This window comes from Oryx dammah, unplaced genomic scaffold (assembly GCF_014754425.2).
Source record: "Oryx dammah isolate SB20612 unplaced genomic scaffold, SCBI_Odam_1.1 HiC_scaffold_22, whole genome shotgun sequence".
NCBI lineage: Eukaryota > Metazoa > Chordata > Mammalia > Artiodactyla > Bovidae > Oryx > Oryx dammah.
In genome coordinates, this window is record NW_024070206.1 from 61,445,820 (window position 1) to 61,465,552 (window position 19,733).

Below are 19,733 nucleotides of genomic sequence, written 5' to 3' on the forward strand. Positions count from 1 at the left end.
GCATATCCGAGGTTATTGATATTTCTCCCAGAACTCTTGATTCCAGCTTGTGCCTCTTCCAGCCCAGCGTTTCTCATGATGTTCTCTGTATATCCTCTGTAAACACTATTAAACCAAAACTTTGAAAAGATAAAGATAGAAAAGGGATTTTTAAATTATATATATATTTGAAAAATGGTCAGTGAAGCTAATTTTACATGATATGAACACGCTTTGTTATTATAATGATCAGACATGTCCAACTTTTTGCAACCCCATGAGCCATAGGCTCTTCTGTCCATGGAATTTTCCAGGCAAGAATACTAGGGTGGGGTGCCATTCTGCATTCCAGGGAACCTTTCCAACCCAGGGATTGACTCACACCTCTTGTGTCTCCTGCACTGGCAGGCTGATTCCTTATCACCGGTGCTGAAACAGGAAACCAGGTTCTGTTCGTGGAGCCGAGGAATGAACTCCATAAACTAGCAAACATTCACACAGGCAAAGTTTATTTTAAAAGATAGAGATGCAAAGCCCTTAGCATAGACACTGACAGGGAGAGAAGAGCCACCAAAAGGTGGGGATTACAACAGCTTTATATATTTATTAGTATTGATCCCAGGCCATTATTTAGGGGCTAGGTATATATGTTTAGGAGCTAATTGTCTACCTGGAGCTTTCCTCCTTGGTAGATTAAACAGCAGTTCATGATTGTATTGTCCTGGGTTTGAATGTTTTATGTTACCAGACTAGGGAGGCATTCCTCTGAATGCCTGGAAATTGGAAAAAGGAGTGAGATGCTTACTTGAGAACAAAAAAATTGAAAAAACAAAAAACAAAAAACAGGAATTGAGTTTTCAAACTCTTACACTGTCTAGCAATTTCTGGCTCAGCACCACCTAAGAAGCCTAATGTTTGCAGATATAAATACTTTCACATGTTCTTAATAAATTTCATTGGGTTGTGAAGAGCTTTAGACAGTGATTGAGAGTTCCTGATATGTGCTATATTCTATGAACTATAAGTAATTTGAAATCATGAGAGAAAATATTGAAGAAACAATAAAATACATTTGTCTAAAATTCCAATTCATATTAGAATTCTAATTCAAATAATCTGCTGAAAGTTCCAACTTTTTAAATATGTTGTTTCCTTCAAATGATATTTTGATTATAAAATCATCAGCACCAAAGGCATATTGAACATAAGTGAACAGGACCTAACTGAAATAAAAACCTGTATAAGCAATTGCTCTCTCCTACTAAAATTATAAAGAGTGCCTCCATGTTCCTTTCATGGCCACAACCTAACAAAAAATGAATGCTTCTGAGAACTTTAAAGTGTGTTATTTTCACAACTGGATTAATTGCTAATTGAATAGAGGCAGAACAGAATATGCAATTAATTAAGCTTTTGGAAAATATTTCAGGGATTAACTAGCATACAATAATTTAGCACTACACAATTGTGATAACCACTGTTAAAATTTTCTTTAGAATATTATTCCAATTTATTTCATACTTTCATAGATAACATAATCACTATATTAGCATGCTAATATAACTAATACTTTGTTCCTCCCCTACAAAGGGAACTATGTTTGTGTTAATATATGATTTAACATTTATGGTTTATGATTTAAACTATATTATGATACTTGTTTACAGACAGGTACATTTTTCTTTCCAGCATACAGACAATTGATTTGCTCTGTAGTGGAAAGGCAATTTTGTATCTATTATCAGTTTATTTGTGAACTCCTGATTTATAATATTGTGAATCTTTGAATTATCTTTTGTAACACTTATAGCATCTTAATGAATGAAATAAGTAAAATCTTTTACATGTGCACATTTTATATAATTATAAAGTTCATATGTATATATATATACAGTGAAAGTGAAAGTTTCTCAGTCATGTCTGACTCTTTGTGACCCCATGGACTATACAATCCATGGAATTCTCTAGGCCAGAATACTGCAGTGGGTAGCCTTTCCCTTCTCCAGGGGATCTTCCCAACCCAGGGATTGAACCCAGATCTCCTGCATTATAGGTGGATTCTTTATCAGCTGAGCTACCAGCGAAGCCCATATATATATATATATATATATAAACATACTACTACTATTACTACTACTACTAAGTCGCTTCAGTCGTGTCCTACTCTGTGCAACCCCATAGACAGCAGCCCACCAGGCTCCCCCGTCCCTGGGATTCTCCAGGCAAGAACACTGGAGTGGGTTGCCATTTCCTTCTCCAATGCATGAAAGTAAAAAGTGAAAGTGAAGTCGCTCAGTTGTGTCCAACTGTTAGCGACCCCATGGACTGCAGCCTACCAGGCTCCTCTGTCCATGGGATTTTCCAGGCAAGAGTACTGGAGTGGGGTGCCATTGCCTTCTCTGATAAACATACACATATATACATTTTATGTCATATATAATGTGTGTGTGTATATATATATATATATATAATGCATATATAAATCTTCCTTAACAACCTACATCACACACAGTTCCTACAAGTTCAGCATATGCGTAATGTCAGATTTGAATATATTTTCATTTTCATTTTATATACTCTATCTCAGATTATGATCTAACATTACCAAAATCTTATCTTCCTGTTTTTTCTCAATTTGTTCCAGATTTTTAATAAAACTGAATGTCTTTTAAATCTTTTCATACAATTAGAATTAATAGGCTTAATGCAACTATTTACCAAGTTATTCTTTGGGTATAGAAAATGAACTATGGATATAATAATGATTGCAGATTCTGGATTACTTAATGTCTATTTTTCTACATTTGTTCTGTTAGCTAAATTAACAGCTTCCCAGGTCACTCGAGTAGTAAAGAATCTGTCTGCCAATGCAGGAGATGAAAGAGATAAATTAGAGTAAATGTGAAAATCTGGCATGGATACATTGCCATCTTATCATTTTAAAAGAGCTTTCTCATCTAACTTAATTCTCACAGCTCTTTAAAATATGTTGACCACCTCTACTGTAAAGGAACTGATAATTTCAACCCAGTTAACAATCCAGGATTGCGTAACTTTGCAATCAAAGAGCCAGGGCCAGAGTCTGGACATTCTGGATCACTGGGCACTCTTCAATAAATACTACCTCCCCAGAAATGGAAATGTTAGAGACAGTGGTACTTAAAAGATTAGCATAACCAAGACAGTTATTCCCCAAAACTCAGAGTGCTGAATTGGATATAGGGATATTAGCTTAAAGCTAGCATAAATCTTGATTTAGAGTTTGTGCTCCAACAGGTTTACATCTTTTGATACAGTATCAGAGAAGTGCTGTGGTGGTTGAAAGCATGGGCGATAAATCCAGTGTGTCTGGCTCTTCCACTTTATATTTGTATGACTTCAGCAAAATTTCAACAACTGTATGATTTCATTTTCTGAGACGTAAATTACATATTATAGTGACACTTGTCTACAGGGTAATGATGAGGATTAAATGAACTAATATGTGTATTTTCAACAGTGTTTTTCACACAGAGAATATTCAACGTGTGATGTGTATGTGCTTACTGTGTCTAACTCTTTGCAACTCCATGGATTGTAGCCTATGAAGCTCCTCTGTCCATGGAATTTTCCAGGCAATAATGCTGGAGTGGCTTGCCATTTCCTCCTCCAGGGGATCTTCCCAACCCAGGGATCAAACTCAAATTTCTTCTGCCCCCTGCATTGACAAGCGTATGCTTTACCACTGCGCCACCTTGGAAGCTATTACTAAGCTATTGAGACAAGTTTGAACTTCTTGAGAAATTAATACTTATTATTTTATTATCAACCAAGATTCCTTTTTCCTGTAAGTAAAGGGTTAAGCAAAGAAGGAAAGCATCACTGATCTACTAGTTAATTCATTGGAATTATCCTTTTATGAAATACAGATGGCTTCCTCCTTAGAAAATATTAACTCTCCTTGAATGATAGCCCATCTGATTTGTTCTGCAAATATAGAGACAAGACTGTCTATTGACTAAGGACTGGAGCAATTGCCACTCTCTGAAGGCAAGAAAAAGATGCAGTTATATTTTTTCTGAGCTGTTCTTTCTTTTGTAATAATGAAAAATGACTATTCAAAGGTGAAAGTGAGAGTGAAGTCGTGTCTGACTCTTTGAGACCCTATGGACTGTAGCCTACCAGGCTCCTCAGTCCATATGATTCTCCAGGCAAGCGTATTGGAGCAGGTTGCAATTTCCTTCTCCAGGGTATCTTCCTGAACCAGGGATCAACCCAGGGTCTCCTGCATTGTAGGCAGAGACATCAAATAAAGAGACTCATCTTTAGGGACAATGTTTAAATAAGCTTGAGGCCTTGACCATGAGAAACAAACACTTCTTTGCTGAGGTTGTTTTTCTACCAAACCTCATATTTCTATTCACAGATGTACAGGACCTGAAGAGAACAATGTATACAGAGAACAATAAATGTAATAATATTTCAAATTTATTACACACCAAGTCTGAAAGAAAATTTGAAGTTTCAAAAAAGAAATATAAAAGCTAAATAGAACAAATGGAAAGGGAAGAGAATACAGGAAACAAAAAACAGACTCCATTTAGGAGACAACTACTATCTTTCTATGTACTTGGCAGGTGAGCATGAAAACAGGATTTTTGGAAGAGTTTAGCAAAATCATCTATTCCTGCAGGAATTTCTCTTTATTGATACTAGTCACTATTTAATTTTTTTCTACTCCCTTAAAAACATTTTTCTAACCCCACCCCAGTACTGTTCAGTTCAGTTCAGTTCAGTTGCTCAGTCGTGCCTGACTCTTTGTGACCCCATGAATCGCAGCACGCCAGGCCTCCCTGTCCATCACCAACTCCCGGAGTTCACTCAGACTCACGTCCATCCAGTCAGTGATGCCATCCAGCCATCTCATCCTCTGTCGTCCCCTTCTCCTCCTGCCCCCAATCCCTCCCAGCATCAGAGTCTTTTCCAATGAGTCAACTCTTTGCATGAGGTGGCCAAAGTACTGGAGTTTCAGCTTTAGCATCATTCCTTCCAAAGAAATCCCAGGACTGATCTCCTTCAGAATGGACTGGTTGGATCTCCTTGCAGTCCAAGAGACTCTCAAGAGTCTTCTCCAACACCACAGTTCAAAAGCATCAATTCTTCAGCGCTCAGCTTTCTTCCAGTCCAACTCTCACATCCATACATGACTACTGGAAAAACCATAGCCTTGACTAGATGGACCTTAGTTGGCAAAGTAATGTCTCTGCTTTTTAATATGCTGTCTAGGTTGGTCATAACTTTTTTTTCCCAAGGAGTAAGTGTCTTTTAATTTCATGGCTGCAGTCACCATCTGCAGTGATTTTGGAGCCCAAAAAAATAAAGTCTGACACTGTTTCCACTGTTTCCCCATCTACTTCCCACAAAGTGATGGGACCGGATCCCATGATCTTTGTTTTCTGAATGTTGAGCTTTAAGCCAACTTTTTCACTCTCCTCTTTCACTTTCATCAAGAGGCCCTTTAGTTCCTCTTCACTTTCTGCCATAAGGGTGGTGTCATCTGCATATCTGAGGTTATTGATCTTTCTCCTGGCAATCTTGATTCCAGCTTGTGCTTCTTCCAGTACTGTTACTTGAGTGTTGATAATTAATGGCATCAATGCAATATTGTTAGAGAAGATGGATAATATAATAAACAGTTTGAGTCAGGCTTAATGGATATGTACAGGCTTTAAAAAGAAATAATAAGTGATTAGAACAGTGTTAACATTTCGATTCTTAATCAGAGTCCAATATAGTGAGAATTGTTTTAATATCATGTGTCAAATGTTTGGGCTTTTTTGTTGCTTTTGTTTTTGTTAGACGTATCTTGATCATTTAAAACTTGTGTTACTCTGGGAATATTTATTCTCAAACTATCAGTTTCTACATGTAGAATAAGTGACTATGAACTTAAAAGAACTTAAAAATCCCATCAAGTTCTAATGCCCTGGGATTAAGGTAAGAATACTTAGCAGATCACTATCTTTTTCATTCACCTTTTCTCTATACTGTGTCAGCAGTGGTTCATTTTTCACAGGAAAAGTCAATTTTGATACTTAAAGAGAAAAACTGACCTACTGCAGTATTTTTTTATAATCTGATTTGAATGGCCTTCTGTGTTCATAGAAGAAATTTGTGCTTCCCTCAGGAAGACTGCTGTTCCCTAGGATAATTCAAGACCTTTTATATTTCTCTGAGGCTTTTGAGACTAGTTTTCTGATTTCACATTAGATCTCAGGAACACACACTGATACCCCATTCCCAATGGGAATTTTTACCTGTGTAATTACAGTTCTACTGAGAAATTATTTAAACACAAAATTAAGTGATGTCATATGTTTTTCTACATGTTAAGAATGTCTCAGGGAAATATATTATTATATTGTGGCTCACAAAATGGTATGTTATTATATGTAAAATTGTATTATATATTTGCTATCTAATTTTATTTAACCTGCTCAAAGCAATTTATCAAACAATTAACAGGCTATATTAGGATGGTAGAATAAACTAGTGTAGCCTTAAATCGGTGCAGTGATGCTCAGGTGAAAGCTGTGACAGCATCTTTGAGGAGGAAGAGCAGGAAGAGAAAGACTCTGAGTTCAGGAGCTTCTGATGATTCAGTGACCATGGACTCTCCCACAGGAGTGCTTTCTACCATATGTCAGGTCTGGGAAACCAAATGACAGATTTTGTGTTTCTTTTGAAAAAAAAAAAAAAGAATAAGAGAGAAAACATGTTTATATTAACTTCAGAAAATTATAGGCATTAAACACTGTCTTTTTTTTGTCCTATTTTTTGTTTTTATTCAACACTCTTTAAAACACAATCATCAAATAATTCAAAATGTTCAGTGTCCCAGTGGATCCCATTGACTAAAAGATTAAAATTCAAGTATGAGCAGAAATCAATGTAATTCCAAACTATAATTTATCAAAATAAATTGAGCTGATGAATTCAATTAGATATTTTGCTGGACCTTGAAACATAATCCGTGATCTAATTTAGAGCCTGATGGAGATCAACTCTTTCTTTGCGAAATGTCGTAAGTCTGCCAAAGTAGCTTTTATGATCTTATATAATCCAAGCTAATTGTTTGATTCAGTTATCAGTCACATAAATTTACAGTAGGTGAAGATTTGTACAATTCCCTTGTTGGGGAGTATGGCCCATCTCTTTGAAATTAGTGGCTCATAAGGACAGTTACATTTGGAATTGTGCAGAATATACAAAAGAGAATTTCAATATATGCTGAAGATCATCATCATTTTTACCTATCAAATTAACAAAGGGGTTTAATTAATTACAATAGTAGTGGTCAGTGTCAATAAGGACTGAGAAAGATGTAACTCTGGTATACATTTTTCTGGAAAGCCACTGGTAACATATTTCCCAAGTCTTAGCCTTGAAAACCATAAAAGCTATATGATTTTTTAATGAGATATCTTGTTTTCTCAACAGTGAAAGTGGGTCTCCTCATCATGTCCAACTCTTTGTGACCCCATGAGCTGTAGCCTGCCAGGCTCCTCTGTACATGGAATTTTCCAGGCAAGAATATAGGAGTGGGTAACCATTCCTTTCTCCAGGAGATCTTCTCAACCCAGGGATCGAACTCAGGTCTCCCACATTGCAGGTGGACTTACTCTTTGTTAGTTATTAAAAGAAATAATTTAATTACATTTTGATAAAATTGAGAAAAAAATTATCTCCAAAGCTACAATGTAACATTGTTTAGAATTCTAACTATAGGGAAAGTTAACAGTTAAAAAGTAGAACTTTAAAAAAAAAAACTATGGGGCATCATATCTTGGGTAGAAAATTATCATGTTATTTAAAATTATGGTTTTTCATTTTTAAAAATATGGTTAATTTAAAAAATAAAGATATCAAATTGCACATGTAGTGTATATATGCAGATGTAAGTGAAGATGTATATGTGGAGGTATGAATGCACAAAGATATCATAGGTTATCACTCTCATTTGGCTACAACCCTAAAAAGATAATTCCTTTATCCATATTAAGAAAGGCAAGTAAAAACTTCCCCAACGTCTCTCAAGTACTACAGTGCAGTTTCTATACGAGTAGGATCTACCATTCGGACATTTTCCTGAGGGAAAAAACAAATGAAAATCGAGCAATTTTATTCTCTGCCCTCCTTCCTAGTAGCAGGAGAATTATACATGCTTTCATATATACGGTAATGAGATTGAGTCAAGTACTGAAAATCTTGGTATCCAGTATACCTGGTATATTCTCCATGCAAGCATGCCAAGTCACTCAGTCGTGTCTGACTCTTTGAGACCCCATGGACTGTGGCCCGTCAGGCTCCTCTGTCCATGGGATTCTCCAGGCAAGAGTACCAGAGAGGGTTGCCATGCCCTCCTCCAGAGGAGCTTCCAGACCCTGCGATTGAACCCAAGTCTCTTCTCTTGCACTGGCAGGTGAGTTCTTTACCACTAGTGCCACCTGGGAAGTGCATATTCTCCATTGAACTAATTTCCTTAAAATGGAAAACTCTCCAATTCTTTAAATTGAAAACATATCACTTTCCTGAAGACATACTCTTTTTTTATTGCCTGACCAAACAACAAATCAAAGCAAAACAAAACAAAAACAAATTGTAGCAACAGTAGCAACAAAAATTGAGTGATTTGCCTACTTCAGAGTTAAAACAGAAAAATCAACTTGGAAAATTTCCTTCTTTAAGTTTTAGACTAATAATAAGAAGCTAATCCATGATAAACTCATAGCTTCATCATTTTATGCCCTTTTTATTCTTAGTAATATTTCTTGTTCTAAAGTCTACTTTCTACTTTGTTTTATATCAATATATTTATGCATGAGATGCTTCCTGCCATTGTATATTTAACTCAATACATTATCTCAATTGAGATTTCTTTAGAAAGCAGTTTATGTCACTCATTCTAGAGGCACATGAGTTTAAAAAATGAGTAACATCAATGTAAATTATACTCTACAGCAGCTATAGGAGTTACCAAAAATGAATTGAAATCTAAAGGTAAATAATAGAAGAGTATGGAATTTTACATCAGTATTTATTGAAGAGCATCAATGACTGTAGTGTTGCCATATTAAATAATCCTCTTGATTATGCCACACACTAATTTTTAAATCACAATCAGAGGACTTAAGTAATATGTATTTCCAATTTTTCAGAATAAGAATAAAGAATTGTGTCTCTGAATTAATAAAAAAAAGAAGAAACATGAAAATTTATGCCCTGAAACTGGTTTCTTTATTATTGATTTGAGTCAAAGTTAATATAACATTTCTGCTACTTTCCACTGATAGTCTAGTTAATGTAAATATCAAGTAAGCAATGATTTGTAGAAGAATATATTTTATTCATGAATATAAAAAATAATGTTGGTTATCACTACATATCAAAATGTCAACCAGAAAAAAGTGATTTACATAATTCATCCTTGTAAGTTTGAAATCATATAAGCATTTGAAATTACCTCATTGAACTGTTTTCAAGTTTTTACTTCATCCTCATGAAAATAGAATTATTTCTCTTAATATTTTTCTCAAAAGATCTGGAATTTCATTCAGATACAAAGATTATAGAACAGAAAACAGATGTTTAAGTAATTCTAGCAAAACTGATGAGGCAATAGATGAAAGAAAATATAAATATGATTGCTAATTTCAAATTAGATATATGTGCCTATGAGGGTGAAAGTGAAAGTTACTCAGTCATGTCCAGCTCTTTGCGACCCCATGGACCACAGTTCATGGAATTCTCCAGGCCAGAATACTGGAGTGGGTAGTCTTTCCCCTTCTCCAGTGGATCTTCCTGACCCAGGAATCGAACCTGGATTTCCTACTTTGCAGGTGGATTCTTTACCAACTGAGCTATCAAGGAAGCCCCTAAATATTACATTGCTTAGAGGAAAATGTAATCCTCCCAGATATACACAACCATATACATTAGATTATTTCTATGTTTAGATTATACTTAAAAAATTGAAAGCTTCTGCACAACAAAGGAAACTATAAGCAAGGTGAAAAGACGCCTTCAGAATGGGAGAAAATAAAAGCAAATGAAGCAACTGACAAGCAACTATTCTCAAATATACAAGCAACTCCTGCAGCTCAATTCCAGAAAAATAAACGACCCAATCAAAAAATGGGCCAAAGAACTAAACAGATATTTCTCCAAAGAAGACATACAGATGGCTAACAAACACATGAAATGATGCTCAACATCACTCATTATCAGAGAAATGCAAATCAAGACCACAATGAGGTACCATTTCACACCAGTCAGAATGGCTGTGATCCAAAAGTCTACAAGCAATGAATGCTGGAGAGGGTGTGGAGAAAAGGGAACCCTCTTACACTGTTGGTGGAAATGCAAACTAGTACAGCTACTATGGAGAACAGTGTGGAGATTCCTTAAAAAACTGGAAATAGAACTGCCTTATGACCCAACAATCCCACTGCTGGGCATACACACTGAGGAAACCAGAATTGAAAGTGACACGTGTACCCCAATGTTCATCACAGCGCTGTTTATAATAGCCAGGACATGGAAGCAACCTAGATGTCCATCAGCAGATGAATGGATAAGAAAGCTGTGGTACATATACACAATGGAGTATTACTCAGCCATTAAAAAGAATGCATTTGAATCAGTTCTAATGAGGTGGATGAAACTGGAGCCTATTATACAGAGTGAAGAAAACCAGAAAGAAAAACACCAATACAGTATACTAACGCATATATATGGAATTTAGAAAGATGGTAACGATAACCCTGTATGGAAGACAGCAAGAGACACAGATGTATTGAACAGTCTTTTGGACTCTGTGGGAGAGGGAGAAGGAGAGGGTGGGATGATTTTGGGGAATGGCATTGAAACATGTATAATACCATATAAGAAATGAATCGCCAGTCCAGGTTCGATGCAGGATACAGGATGCTTGGGGCTAGTGCACTGGGATGGCCCAGGGGGATGGTATGGGGAGGGAGGTGGGAGGGGGGGTTCAGGATGGGGAACACGTGTACACCCGTGGCGGATTCATGTTGATGTATGGCAAAACCAATACAATATTGTAAAGTAATTAGCCTCCAGTTAAAATAAATAAATTTATCTATGTCCGATGCAGGATATGGCATGCTTGGGGCTGGTACACGGGGATGACCCAGAGAGATGTTGTGGGGGGGAGGGTGGGAGAGGGGTTCATGTTTGGGAACGCATGTACACCCGTGGTGGACTCATGTCAATGTATGGCAAAACCAATACAGAATTGTAAAGTAAAATAAAAACAAAATAAAATAAATAAAATAAATAAATTTAAATTAAAAAAAAATTAGAGCTATTTTAAAGCAATGTTCAAGTCCCAGGAAAGCTATTGGCTCCCAATTTTTACAGCAAATCTACTCAATCATTTTATGGAGACTTTCTAGAGTCCTGTTAAGGAGAATTAAGATACAGGCTTGATCAAACTGCCATGTGAAGTAATATTATATGTATAATGATTGGTAAGTGATAGACACACAACACAAAACATACAACACATATAAATTATTTTTGTTTTTGTTCTCAGTATTTCAAGAAGCAAGCTGATTTTCTTAAGCCTCTTGTAAATTCTTTCATTCTCTATACTGAAACTTTCTTCTAAAATAAGTTAGAATTGTAGCTACAATGTATGCAAAATTTCATTTCTTCAAGCACCTAGCAAGATATCTTGTAGGCATATGACATAAAATAATAGCTTAAAATATGTTTGAATCACTGACTCTTGACCATTATGTTCTTTCAGTTCAGTTCAGTTCATTTCAGTCGCTCAGTCATGTCCGACTCTTTGCGACCCCATGAATCGCAGCACACCAGGCCTCCCTGTCCACCACCAACTCCCGGAGTTCACTCAAACTCACGTCCATTTAGTCAGTGATGCCATCCAGCCATCTCATCCTCTGTCATCCCCTTCTCCTCCTGTCCCCAATCCCTCCCAGCATCAGAGTCTTTTCCAATGAGTCAACTCTTCACATGAGATGGCCAAAGTATTAGAGTTTCAGCTTCAGCATCAGTCCCTCCAATGAACACCCAGGGTTGATCTCCTTCAGAATGGACTGGTTGGATCTCCTTGCAGTCCAAGGGACTCTCAAGAGTCTTCTCCAACACCACAGTTGAAAAGCATCAATTCTTCAGTGCTCAGCTTTCTTCACAGTCCAACTCTCATTTCCAAGTAAAATTTATGTCATTCTGTTTTGTTTCTCTTTAAAAATCTGTCTATCCTTCAAGGCCAAGTAAAAGATGCATGATAGCCACAAATGATTTTGTACAGTCTCTTCCCACCAACTGTATTATGATATTAACTAACACCACTGGCTTGGGAGGTTCCTGAAAGTAAAACTGTATCTTTTCCTGTCATCTATTCACCAAATTTAAAGTATAAAATTGGTCATTTATTTAAGACTACTTGTTAGTCATCAGGAAAAAAAGAATAACAGAACTAGAGTTTACTGCACATAAACAATATATTTGATATATTATCTATATTCTTTTGTTCTATATACCACTTTATGAACAAAATCATATTAAACTGGTTTTGTAGATAATGACTGAGTCAGGTCAATCCATCTTCTCTGACTTATTTAATCAGAACCAGGTATAGTCTCCTGATCTAAAGCTTGTATTTTTTCCATTGCGGTTTTTGTTTTTCAAATCTAAAGTGATTTTTTAAGTGAATTTTTGACACATAATCCATTCCAAATCAGAAAAATGTTCTTTAATAACCAAAGTAAATATTTAGTGGTTACATGCCTTCAATGTGAAAATAATTTTGTTTTCATTAGTTTACTGACTGTGTGCCTGGAGGGTGTGGAGCTGGGCACTGAGTAGAGGAAGAGGATGGTGCCAGGAAGATGCTGATGGCGGTCAGGTGGGAGGCGCAGGTGGAGAAGGCTTTGCAGCGACCACCAGCTGATTGCATCTTCAAGGTGGTGACAATGAGCATGTAAGACGTGAGAATGACGAGCAATGTGATCACCTCATTAAAGGTGGCAACAGTGAAAAGAAGCAGCTGGCCGAGATAAGAGTCAGAATAAGAGAAGGAAATCAAGGAAGAAAGACGTGATTGACTGTGTTGAAACTGCGGAAAGATAATTTGACAGGAGAACACTTGAGTCAAGGAGCAAGCTCCTCTCCATGCAGATGGCACGACCACTAACATGGCCCAGAGTCTCTGGGACATGACGACTGAGTAGAGCAGAGGGTTGCAAATAGCCACGAAGCGGTCATAGGCCATCACAGCAAACAGGATTAATTCAGTCACCACAAAGGTGCACACGAGAAAGAACTGCACCATACATCCCCCAAATGAAACGCTCTGTCTTCTGCAAGAAGGTTCACCAGCGTCTTGGGAGCAATGATGGAAGAATAGCAGAAATCCACAAATGAGAGGCGGCTGAGAAAAAAGTACATGGGGGTGTGCAGTTTGGGGTTAACTTTGATGATGACCATCATCCCAAGGTTCCTTGCTATGCTGAAGCTGTAGATGGCCAGAATTGCCAAGAAGAGGGGGGCTTGCAGTTCTGGGTAGTCTGAGAAACCCAAGAGGGTGAATGTGGCCCCAACGGTTATATTTCTCTTGGTCAGAGATATGCTTCCTGATGGATGGATCTGAAAATCTGTCTTGGAAATAATATATTAGGAGAGTGACTGACACATAAATCATGCTTACCTGTGCCCTGTGCAGAGGGGATATGAAATGAGCCAAAATGAATCTGTGTTATAATCCTGATAGGGGTTCATCATCCAAGGCAAAAATAGCTACAGCTTCAGAAAAGAATTACTCGTTAATTTTTTTCCTCAAGAATTTAAAACTTAATTCTGTTCAAGTTCTGAAATATAATTTTAATGACATACAAACATTATAATTATAAATCAAGCAATTTTGTTTGTAACATGTAACCAAATCCTCATGTGAGACATTCTAACACAAACTCCATGAATTCTGCAAAATGAAATAATTTTAGCTGATACAGTTATTAATAAAAAAATGAAAAGACTTGAAATAACTTCTATAATCAGAAATATGTTTTACATAAAATATGTGCATATTTGTGATGTAAACAAAGATTAGTCTGTGTGGTAAGTAATAACAACTTACTTATTGTTGTTTGATTGGTAAGTCATGTCTGACTCTGCGACCCCATGGACTGCAGTCCACCAGACTCCTATATCCATGGAATTTCCAGGCAAGAATACTAGAGTGGATTGCCATTTCCTTCTTCAGGGGATCTTCCTCACCCAGAGATCAAACCCATGTCTTCTGCATTGGCAGGTGGATCCTTTACCGTTAAGCCACCAGGAAACCTGTACTTACTTATGCTCATATTTTAAATATCTGATTAGCACTTTAATCATCATCCCTCTTTTTTTGACTGAAAAGGTCAGCTAGCAAATTAAATAATGATTTACAGCTTTCGGGAACTAATACCTATTGAGTGGCCTTTCTTTACATGTGAGCAACAGAAACCTGAAGAAGCTATGACTTGCCTAGTGACATACAGGCATTGATGCTCAGCTACAGCTAGAGCCCATATTCAGTCAGAAGGCGGTCTTTCCAAATCAATTCTCACTATTGTAAAATTCTTTACTAGTGACCTTTCTCAGAGTTTCTCAAACTCAGCACTATTGATATTTTGTGCTGATTTATTCTTTTTTATAAGTACCTACACTGTTCAAGGTACCACATATAGCAGCATCTCTGGCCTCTATGACAGTATCACCCTCCCCCTGGTCTCTCCATTGTGGCAATAAAAAAGGTCTCCAGGTATTGTCACGTGTATACACTTGGGAGGGGAGAGAAGGTGCATAATTGCCTGTAATTGAGAACTACTGTCTTATTTCTTTTATTCTGGTAGCTTTTCATTTTATTCTGTCTGACTTAAAACCATTTCTTATCTCCCAAATGATGTTATCATATGGGTTAAACAATTTAGCTTATCTTTGGATCTGGGAAGAATGGTCTAAAATCTTCTTTCTTATAATTTCTTCCCAATTTTTTTTCATTTTGCTATTATGAACCGACATATTTTTCCCCCTGTTCTAAAATCTTATTTAGAGCTAGTCCTATTGATTCTTTTTCTCCAGAAGATTCATTTCATTCTTTCAGTTCAGTTTTATGTAAAGTGAATGTGAAAGTGAAGTCGCTCAGTTGTGTCCGACTCTTTGCGACCCCATGGACTGTAGCCCACCAGGCTCCTCCGTCCATGGGATTCTCCAGGCAAGAATACTGGAGTGGGTTGCAGTGTATATACCTCCCTACTGTCTGAAAAGTCACAGAAGCACAGAGCCACATATCTGAAAACACTCAGGCCCCTCGGTCCCTCCCCTCCCAGGAAACACTTGCCCAGGAGACTATGAAGAAGCTCAGTTACACCAAGGCCGCTCTACAGAGCTCTCTAGAAAGTATGGCCTTCCTGTTCTAAAAATGTAATGTTTGCAGTGGCTCAAACTTTCCCTAAAATAATTTTTCTCATAAGGAACTGACAAGCCTAAGATATCTTCTAGACCACCTTACATGGTAAAGAAGATCCTATTTTCTCAAACCTACACACAAAGCTGCAGGTGGGAAGGGCAGCCTCCCCTCCAGCCTCTGGAGAGTCACTGGTTTGGGGGAGAGGACGCTCATGTCTCTGCTACTCCCGGTGTCAACAAGACCCTAGAGAAAACTCCCTGCCTTGTTCTTTGGAGGCCTCAGAACAAGCAATTAGAATCAATGACTGTTTTCTGATGAAATTCTGATTTCTTAAAAAACAAACAGCAGCTTTAGAAACATTTTATACAACAATTGATCAAAAGTGTCAATGTCTTCTCCCCATGCTCCATGATCACTGAAGTAGAATCCAGAACATTTTGTATAGTAACAAGAGACAGCAAAAGTTATGTTTCCATTCAGTTCAGTTCAGTTCAGTCGCTCAGTCGTGCCTGACTCTTTGCGACCCCATGAATCGCAGCACGCCAGGCCTCCCTGTCCATCACCAACTCCCAGAGTTCACTCAAATTCACGTCCATCGAGTCAGTGATGCCATCCAGCCATCTCATCCTCTGTCATCCCCTTCTCCTCCTGCCCCGAATCCCTCCCAGCATCAAAGTATTTTCCAGTGAGTCAACTCTTCCCATGAGGTGGCCAAAGTACTGGAGCTTCAGCTTTAGCATCATTCCTTCCAAAGAAATCCCAGGGCTGCTCTCCTTCAGAATGGACTGAAGGATTGGACTGAATGGTTGGATCTCCTTGCAGTCCAAGGGACTCTCAAGAGTCTTCTCCAACACCACAGTTCAAAAGCATCAATTCTTCGGTGCTCAGCCTTCTTCACAGTCCAAGTCTCACATCCATACATGACTACTGGAAAAATCATAGCCTTGACTAGACGGACCTTAGTCGGCAAAGTAATGTCTCTGCTTTTGAATATGCTGCCTAGGTTGGTCATAGCTTTCCTTCCAAGAAGTAAACATCTTTTAATTTCATGGCTGCAGTCACCATCTGCAGTGATTTTGGAGCCCCCCAAAATAAAGTCTGACACTGTTTCCACTGTTTCCCCATCTATTGCCCATGTTTACTAATAAGTAAATATACTTTTAATATATTGTTTTATTCTTTTAAATTTTTTCTAAACTTCAGTTCAGTTCAGTTCAGTCACTCAGTCATGTCCTACTCTTTGCGACCCCATGAATTGCAGCATGCCAGGCTTCCCTGTCCATCACCATCTCCCGGAGTTCACTCAGACTCACGTCCATCCAGTCAGTGATGCCATCCAGCCATCTCATCCTCTGTCGTCCCCTTCTCCTCCTGCCCCCAATCCCTCCCAGAGTCTTTTCCAATGAGTCAACTCTTCGCACGAGGTGGCCAAAGTACTGGAGTTTCAGCTTTAGCATCATTCCTTCCAAAGAAATCCCAGGGCTGACCTTACTGAAGTACAATTAACAAGCAAAAATTTTATATATTTCAGGTGTACACCTTAATGTTCTGATAAATAAATAAATATATATATATTTAATCTGGCATGAACAAATGTGCAACAATTGAATTAATTTACTTTTTGTAGTTTGAATATTGAATACAATCAACATTGATGGCAAAATATTTACAAGGAACTCTGCAACTTATTCCCACTAATTGTAATATTTAATTTTGTGTGTGGTTTATAAATGTCATCTCCTCACCCTCACTGAGGATTATTACATCGAGCTAGAGGAATAATATAGTTCTGTTCATGTATTAATATGACAGTTGCTGGTAGAAAATAGCATATATTATAACCTTGTATAACACCACTGGGTGTAGCAGAGAAAACTTTGTACTTTGAATGTTAAATAATATTACTCAAGCTTCCTGCATTGCAGGCAGATTTTTTACCATCTGAGCCACCAGGGAAGCCAATTGTTAAATAATATATCCTTCATTTTTTAGTAAAGAAAAAGAAAAGAAGATGGAATAGGGACTGTTGGATATTACCCAGGGTCTGATAGAAGTATCAACACTAAGATCATAATTTAATAAATGTTACTGGATATGTTACATACCAATAGGGAAGGAAATCATTCTCAGTAAATGATGTGAACATTTCTATATAGCTTGGGGATGAGAGCTGCACAATTTGTTTACAAGCACTGTTTCACTTAACAAAGTAGAAAACAACAACAAAAAACCTGTAAGCTTAATACTTACCAAAATTTTAGTTCAAATATCACCCAAATTTGAGATAAAATATAGAATGGAGATGAATTTGTTTTCACTGTATTTATTCTTTAAATCCCTAAAGGTAAATGTAAGTACATAAAAATCTAGACTGCATACTGAAGACAAAACAAAAACCAACTAAAAAGTAAACTACATATCAAAAAGCATGCCTGATACATAAAATTAAATGCTACCAAATTATGAAAATTAGAGATACCAAGGAAACATTTCATGCAAAGATGGGCTCGATAAAGGACAGAAATGGTATGGACCTAACAGAAGCAGAAGATATTAAGAAGAGGTGGCAAGAATACACAGAACTGTACAAAAAAGATCTTCATGACCAAGATAATCAAGATGGTGTGATCACTCATCTAGAGCCAGACATCCTGGAATGTGAAGTCAAGTGGGCCTTAGAAAGCATCACTATGAACAAAGCTAGTGGAGGTGATGGAATTCCAGCTAAGCTATTTCAAATCCTGAAAGATGATGCTGTGAAAGTGTTGCACTCAATATGCCAGCAAATTTGGAAAACTCAGTAGTGGCCACAGGACTTGAAATGGGCAGTTTTCATTCCAATCCCAAAGAAAGGCAATGCCAAAGAATGCTCAAACTACCACACAATTGCACTCATCTCACATGCTAGTAAAGTAATGCTCAAAATTCTCCAAACCAGGCTTCAGCAATACGTGAACCGTGAACTTCCAGATGTTCAAGCTGGTTTTGGAAAAGGCAGAGGAACCAGAGATCAAATTGCCAACATCCACTGGATCATGGAAAAAGCAAGAGAGTTCCAGAAAAACATCTCTTTCTGCTTTATTGACTATGCCAAAGCCTTTGACTGTGTGGATCACAATAAACTGTGGAAAATTCTGAAAGAGATGGGAATACCAGACCACCTGAACTGCCTCTTGAGAAACCTATATGCAGGTCAGGAAGCAACAGTTAGAACTGGACATGGAACAACAGACTGGTTCCAAATAAGAAAAGGAGTACTTCAAGGCTGTATATTGTCACCCTGCTTATTTAACTTCTATGCAGAGTACATCATGAGAAATGCTGGACTGGAAGAAGCACAAGCTGGAATCAAGATTGCTGGGAGAAATACCAGTAACCTCAGATATACAGATGACACCACCCTTATGGCAGAAAGTGAAGAGGAACTAAAAAGCTTCTTGATGAGAGTGAAAGAGGAGAGTGAAAAAGTCGGCTTAAAGCTCAACATTCAGAAAATGAAGACCATGGCATCTGGTCCCATCACTTCATGGGAAATAGATGGGGAAACAGTGGAAACAGTGTCAGACTTTATTTTTTGGGGCTCCAAAATCACTGCAGATGGTGACTGCAGCCATGAAATTAAAAGACGTTTACTCCTTGGGAGAAAAGTTATGACCAACCTAGATAGCATATTCAAAAGCAGAGACATTACTTTGCCGACTAAGGTCCGTCTAGTCAAGGCTATGGTTTTTCCAGTAGTCATGTATGGATGCAAGAGTTGGACTGTGAAGAAAGCTGAGCACTGAAGAATTGTTGCTTTTAAACTGTGATGTTGGAGATGACTCTTGAGAGTCCCTTGGACTGCAAGGAGATCCAACCAGTCCATCCTGAAGGAGATCAGCCCTGGGTGTTCTTTGGAAGGAATGATGCTAAAGCTGAAACTCCAGTACTTGGCCACCTCATGAGAAGAGTTGACTCACTTGAACACCCAGTGGAAATATAAGCAAAGTGAACAGAAAAGAAAGGAAATCATTGAATCTTAAAATACTTCCACATTTTAAATTTCTCTTGCTGTTGTTTTTCTCCTTTGCTTCTAACTTTTAGGTTCACATTGTAAATAACCTATAAATCCATGTGAGGATGTTTTCTGGTCTTATTTTATCTAAAATACGGACTTCCCTGGTGGCTCAGATGGTAAAAACATCTGCCTACAATGTAGAAGACCAGGGTTCGATCCCTGGGTCTGGAAGGGCCCCAGGAGAAGAAAATGTCAACCCACTCCAGTATTCTGATCTTG

General features: G+C 37.6%; 1 pseudogene; it reads right to left on the minus strand.

Moving 5' to 3' along the window:
- The window catches only part of LOC120880852, a 105,585-nt pseudogene extending 91,216 nt beyond the window's left edge, over window positions 1–14,369 (minus strand).
- Window positions 14,370–19,733: the final 5,364 nt, after the last annotated feature.